The 7,027-nt window shown below is 50.0% G+C and overlaps 1 long non-coding RNA gene across 1 annotated transcript; it reads right to left on the bottom strand.

The window, feature by feature from the left end:
- Positions 1 to 5,417: 5,417 nt before the first annotated feature.
- LOC120985949 lies at positions 5,418 to 6,266 on the bottom strand. The gene is made up of 3 exons (XR_005775607.1): positions 6,203 to 6,266; positions 5,791 to 5,860; positions 5,418 to 5,476 (listed from the first exon to the last, which is right to left on the bottom strand). It is a non-coding gene; the product is annotated as an uncharacterized LOC120985949 (long non-coding RNA).
- Between the last annotated feature and the right edge of the window lie 761 nt (positions 6,267 to 7,027).

Genomic DNA, 7,027 nt, shown 5'->3' with positions numbered 1-7,027 from the left:
ACCTGGACACAAACTGACTCCCCCGATCCGACACAATCTCCTTAGGCAAACCGTGCAACCGGAAGACCTCCCTGGCAAAAATCGTGGCCAACTCTTGTGCAGAGGGTAACTTCTTGAGAGGAACACAGTGGCACATTTTGGAAAACCGATCCACAATCATGAGAATGACCGTATGGCCTCGGGATGCAGGGAGGTCCACAATGAAATCCATCCCCAGGTGTGACCATGGGCGCTCCCCGGTGGCTATGGGTTGCAGAAGGCCCAACGGAAGGTGCCGAGGGGACTTACTCTGGGCACAAACGGAGCATGCCGCTACATATGCGGCGATGTCGGAACGTAGGGAAGGCCACCAGAACAGACGTGAAACAGCCCAGGACAGCTGATTCTTTCCAGGATGCCCCGCGGTCTTGGAGTTATGGTAGGTTCGCAACAACCGAGTGCGCAACTCCTCAGGCACAAAACATCTGCCGTTGGGTCTCCCAGAGGGAGCACCAGATTGAGCCGCCAAAATCTGCTCACCCAGGGGAGAGGTCAGGCTGGTGCGAATGGCGGCCAGGATCTGATTCGGAGGTATGACCGAAGTCGGAATCGACTCCTCCCTGGACAGCTCGGAGTACTGCCGTGATAAGGCATCCGCCCTGATGTTCTTGGAACCGGGTAGGTAGGAGACCACGTAATTAAAACGTGACAAGAACAGAGCCCATCTGGCCTGACGTGGTGTCAATCTCTTGGCCTCAGAAAGGTAGGTCAGATTCTTGTGGTCCGTCAGGATGAGAACCGGAACCAGCGAACCCTCGAGCAAGTGCCTCCATTCTTTAAGGGCCTGCACGATGGCCAATAACTCCCTGTCACCAATCTGATAGTTGCACTCCGCGGAAGACAGTTTCCGGGAGTAAAACCCACAAGGAAGCAGAGGACCCTCTGGTGTTCTACGCTGAGACAGAAGGGCGCCTACTCCCGTCTCAGACGCGTCCACCTCGAGGACAAAGGGCAACCCAGGGTTGGGATGCGACAGAATCGGAGCCGACACAAAGGCGGACTTTAGGGCCTCAAAAGCTCGGATGGCCTCGAGCGGCCAGACCTGGGAATTACTGCCCTTCCTGGTCAGATCCGTGAGAGGCTTGGCCAGCATGGAAAAGTCCCTGATGAACTTCCGATAATAATTGGCGAAGCCCAAAAAGCGCTGCAGGGAACGAAGACCACTGGGCTGGGGCCACTGTAAGACAGCCGAAACCTTCTCAGGATCCATGGAGAACCCCTCAGCGGAAATGATGTAACCTAAGAAGGTTACCTGGGATCGGTGAAATTCGCATTTCTCAAGCTTACCGAACAGCTTGTTCTCTCGTAACCGTTGCAACACTCGTCTGACATCCAGAATGTGGGCCTCCATGGATTCAGAATATACCAAGATGTCATCCAAATAGACTACCACACACTGCTGCAACAGGTCACGGAAAACATCGTTGATGAATTCCTGAAAGACTGCGGGCGCATTGCACAACCCAAAGGGCATAACCAAGGATTCGTAATGACCGGTCCTGGTGTTAAACGCGGTCTTCCACACATCGCCCGCCTTGATCCTTACCAGGTTATATGCCGCCCTCAGGTCGAGTTTGGTAAAGACCGTGGCCCCTTTAAGGCGATCGAACAGCTCGGAAATCAAGGGTATCGGGTAAGCGTTCTTGATCGTGATGCGATTGAGACCCCTGTAATCGATGCAAGGCCTCAACTCACCGCCCTTCTTTTTCACAAAGAAAAATCCAGCCCCTGCCGGGGACGAAGATTTGCGAATGTGTCCGCGTGAAAGCGCCTCCCTCACGTACTCCTCCATGGCCTCATTCTCCGCTACCGACAGTGGATAGACTTTGCCACGAGGAGGAACGGCACCAGATTGTAACTCTATGGCACAATCGTATGGGCGGTGCGGAGGTAGGGCAACCGCGCGCACCTTATCGAATACATCCCGGTACTCCTCGTATTCAGGAGGCAACAGAGAGTCCGAGGAAGTACACAGCAACTTGACAGACCCATGGATGCAACTAGCCCCACACTGCGGTGACCACGAGAGGATCTCGACCGATCTCCAATCGAAAGTCGGATTATGTTTCTGGAGCCAGGGGTACCCCAAGACCACCGAGTAGTGTGGAGACGAAATAACCTGGAGGCAGACCGACTCTCTGTGAACGGCACCAATGGCTATCCCCACTGGAAGGGTCTCATGAGTCACGTGTGGCGGCAGAAGGGGTCTGCCGTCTATCGCCTCAAGAGCCAGTGGGGAACCTCGAGCCTGCAGAGGAATGGAATTGGCGGCAGCGAACACACTATCAATGAACAAACCACCAGCACCAGAGTCCACCAACGCCTGGGTCGTCACCGAGCCCCCGACCCAGGAGAGGACAACAGTGATCAGTGGTTTGTCAACACGGGAAACCGGGGACGAGGAGACTCCACCCAAGATCTGCCCCCGACAGGATCTCAGGGTACGAGCGTTTCCCGGACGGTTCGGACATGCCAACCGAAAATGCCCACCGAGACCACAGTACATGCATCGGCCCTCGCGTCTCCGGAGTGCCCTCTCCCCCTCGGACAGGCGAGCAAACCCCAGCTGCATGGGTTCACCCCCAGACAAGTCATCCCCAGGAGGCGTGGGAGGAGAGGGAGGCACGGGTGGGACAGCAAACGTAGGCACCAATCTGTTAGAAGACCTCCGCAGGTTCTCCTTAAAGGAAGGTCTCTCCCTGAGTCTGGTGTCAATCAAAATCAGGAAAGAAATAAGAGACTCGAGCTCAACTGGTAGGTCCTTAGCTGCAACCTCATCCTTCAAGGCATCCGAGAGACCATGAGAGAAAGCAGCGACCAGAGCCTCATTATTCCAGCCCACCTCTGCTGCCAGGGTACGAAACTCAATGGCGTATTCAGCTACGGATCGTGAACCCTGTCTGATGGACATAAGGAGCTTCGCAGCAGAGGCAGCACGAGCCGGCACATCGAATACCTTCCGAAGAGAAGCAACAAAACCGGAAAACTCGGCAACCACCGGATTGTTGTTCTCCCATAAAGGGCTGGCCCAGGCCAAGGCCTTGTCCGAGAGCAGCGAGATCAAGAAGCCCACCTTTGATCTCTCAGTAGGAAAGGCATGTGGCAGCAACTCGAAATAAATGCCCACCTGGTTAAGGAAACCTCGGCACTGAGTTGGCTCTCCCCCAAAGCGCTGTGGAAGAGGGGCAGAACCGGTCATACCCCGAAACACCACAGGCGCAACAACAGGTGTCGGGGTAGACTCTGGCGCAACAACCGGAGCGGCAGTAGGAGCGAGCCCAGGAGCGACAACCGACCCATCGGCAACGGGAGCGAAATGAGCCGTGCGTTCAAGCAGGGTTTGCAACGCCACAGCGAACCGACCCAACAGGTGATCCTGCTGATCAAGTCTGGCAACCAGCGTGGGTAGCGAGGATGGCCCTGTACCGTCAGAATTCATGGCTTGGTCCTAATGTCAGGGAACCATGAACCAGACGTACAACAAGAGATAAGTGAAAATAGAAGGCTTTATTGAAAATAAAGCTGTAAAGCAAAAGTCCAAACGGATGGTGAAACCGAGCAGAGTCTTTGCGAAGCCAGAGGTCAGGAACCAGAAGGGTAGTCAGACGAAGCCAGGATCAGGAACCACCAGGGTAGTCAGACGAAGCCAGGATCAGGAACCAGCAGGGTAGTCAGACGAAGCCAGGATCAGGAACCAGCAGGGTAGTCAGACGAAGCCAGGATCAGGAACCAGAAGCAGCAGCAGCAGCAGTCTTAGAAGCATGTGAACACAAGAGGACCAAGCAAGGAACTGAAGCCACAGACCTCCTATATATATGAGCTAGGCATCCAGCTCCTCCCAGGGGAAGGAGGAGCCGCAGGGTGGAAGGCTACAAGAAACCCAGGACCCAAGATGGCCGCCAGCACATGTCAAACGAAGGAGAGCAGCAAGCAGGTAAGACCATGACAGGTCTGGGGCAGTGGTCCTCTGTACAGCTTATTTTCTAGAGTCTAGAACCAGCTGGAACAATGCTAGTAGCAGATCTCTTATTCATGTCAGTAGATCCTGCTGTACCGCTTGTATGAACTAAGTAACAGAGCCAGTCACTGATTCCGGATGGATCATTCCAACCAATAGTGTAGATATTGTTGGGATCGGTATATATGGGATGGGGGTTAGCAATGACAACATTCAGAGGCTTCAGAGATTAAAAATATAACTTGGCTTTATTTGGTCCAGCAACAAAACAGTGACATCACATAGAGATCAGTTCACAGATAACAGTATTCAGAGCACAGACGTTCCATTGGGGCTACTGTGCCTTCCTAGACTTAGACCTTGACTGGGCTTGTCAACAGTTTTATGCACCAGTAAGGAGTCCAGCAGCATTGCCTGGGGTAATTGGGGGGAAGGGGGGGATGTACTGGAGGGGGAGGGAATGGCAGGTCCCACTGCCAACCTACCTGCCATTCCAAAGAAATCCAGGCCCGGAAAACAAAGGTACTAAAATCCTCAGTAAAGAAAATTTACTGAGGAAACCCAACTTTCCTGGATTTTTCATCTCACCTACATTTAAAAAATGTAGATGAAATGTACACCCCCTCCAGGTGTCGCCAATCTACCTATGTATTCGACGATAGATAGACAGACAGGGGGACAGATAGAGGGGAAGACAGACATACAGAAAGACAGACAAACTGAGAGACAGACAGACAGATATGGCCACTGTAGATGTTGTTCCAGGGCTTACGGACTAATGGGCATGATGGTACTAAGCTAACTCCATTTAGTCCATGGACCGGCAGCTGCAGCAGGTGTTCTTCTTTTGGGTCCTTTTTTTAATCCATTTACGGAACCGGTTCAGGCGGGATGTTCTCATAGTGATCTTCTCCTTCTCTGTTTTGGATGTTCTCTTTGTGATCTCCTCCTCTGTTTTAGATGTTACCTTCATGATTTTCTCCTCCTCTGTTTTGAATGTTACCTCCATGATCTTTTCCTCCTCTGTTTTAGATGTTCTCTTCATAATTTTCTCCTCCTCTTTTTTGGCAGCTTTAAGTCTTTTAATAATCGGCATTTCTTTCTTGATGTTATCCATTTGTGGTCTGATGTTGTTTTCCTTAATTTTCACTACAGGTTTTTGATCAACTAATAAATGAGAAGGAAACCATCAGCAGATAGTAGATATAACAGAATCTATCCTTTTAATATTGTGAGCAATGGAGTAATATAGCGATGCAGCTAATCAGCAGACATGAGGTGTCTCATCTCTGAATTCTGGGGTAAAAGAAGGACCCCAATGTGTGTGATGAGCAGATATGAGAGGTAACCCTAAGCTCTGCCTGTACCCCGCTTATATATGTTATTATATAGAAATTATTACCTGGCTTCTCCACTCGAACCATCACTAGATCAGTTGCCTGTTTTTGTTCACGCCGGCGCCAGGCCTTGTACTTGTAACTGTGAGACAGAGAAATGTCCTGACATGAGTCGGTACAGATGACAATCTTCAGTTCCCCATCAGAATATGCCCATGACCCCCCTCCCCCACTACAGGGGGTGAGTTATAAAGGTTCAGTATGTAACAGGCAGGAAGGATATAGTGCCATAGTCTATATCACATCATAATGTGCGGTTACCTGATTGTATCCCTGCCCCATCCGGCCCCTGTATTATAACCTTGCTGCAGTAGTTACTGCGTCCCCTGTAGGTCAGACAGTACAGTGTATAGAGAATAATGTGATGTGTAGAGTAGAAAAAAATTGGAAACTCACCAGCAAAAGATGATAATCGCACCGGCAACCAATAGAAATATGCCTAGAGGCAGGACAACGCGGTACATGACTGGTAATAAAGACACAAGATGCTCGTTATCAATTCTTATCATAGAGAACATATTCTACAAGACATTTTCCAACATCTCTAGATCCTCCTGATGCCAGTAGTGCCCTTCATGAGGACTCCAGCAGGTAGGCACTGGCAGCTTGGATGGGCATGGAGGGAGTAATTGCTGAACTGTGGGCTGGTAACGTCTGGATAAGGGGCACATCATTATATGTTCCAGCATCACATTATAGGACTGATCCCCCAAAGGAGCAGCTTAGTGGCTGTTCTCCTCCACTACAGTCAGGGCTTGGTAGAGGATGATGAGAGTAGAATTAGGAGAGGAAGGATTTGACTACTCACTGTTATTTGCACCGGCGCTGTCAGGACCGGGGGTTGTCCTCTCTGATCCTGGGAAAGTCACTGTCCATGAAAGAATGAAGGAAAATAAAGACATGAAAACAATAATAGCGGCAGCTGAACCCCAAAACGGGGACACGAGGAGACAGAAGATAACAATAAATCAGTATTTAGTAAGTGCCCACTAGTGGTGACTACAGAGAAAATGTCATCATTTAAGGCCATTGAATAAGATTAGAAACCTTGCAGCTTTCTTTCTGAAATATCTTCCCTCTTGTCCAGGGGTTTTGTACGGTATTGCAGTTTAGCGCCATCCAAGTAAATGGGGCTCAGCTACAATGCCGCACACAGCCCACTGTCCTATAACCTGAGCTCCAAGCCACAGAGATACCAGCCAGGTTTGCCTCTAGGACCCGTAATCATGTAAGGATAAATACAATATTCAGCCCCAGCATTCAGTAAGATGAACCCCCAGTGATAATATCCATTACCTGCAGGTGTTTTTGTGGGCTTTCCATGAACATAAAATGTAAAAAATAATAGCAATAGAAGAGCAATTCTTCTCAAATCCATTGTCTCCAACAACTAACCCTCAAAAGAATCCAGTGCACCCCAACACATAGAAGCCTCTACACAGCATTGTGATGTCACACAGCTTCAGTATTCTAAGGGGGCGGGGCTTCTTTCTACTGCTGATGTCATCCGAGATCTAGTCTGAATGAAGAACTGTATATAGAGCAGTAATGTTTAAAGGGCAATGCCACTTTTAGTAAAACTTTAATAAAGTCATAAGGATTTTGGGGTTATTTATAAAAACTGGTGTAAAGT

The sequence above is a fragment of the Bufo bufo genome, chromosome 1 (genome assembly GCF_905171765.1).
Source record: "Bufo bufo chromosome 1, aBufBuf1.1, whole genome shotgun sequence".
NCBI lineage: Eukaryota > Metazoa > Chordata > Amphibia > Anura > Bufonidae > Bufo > Bufo bufo.
Note: the sequence above shows the minus strand (reverse complement) of the source record. Positions and strands in the feature narration are given on the sequence as shown.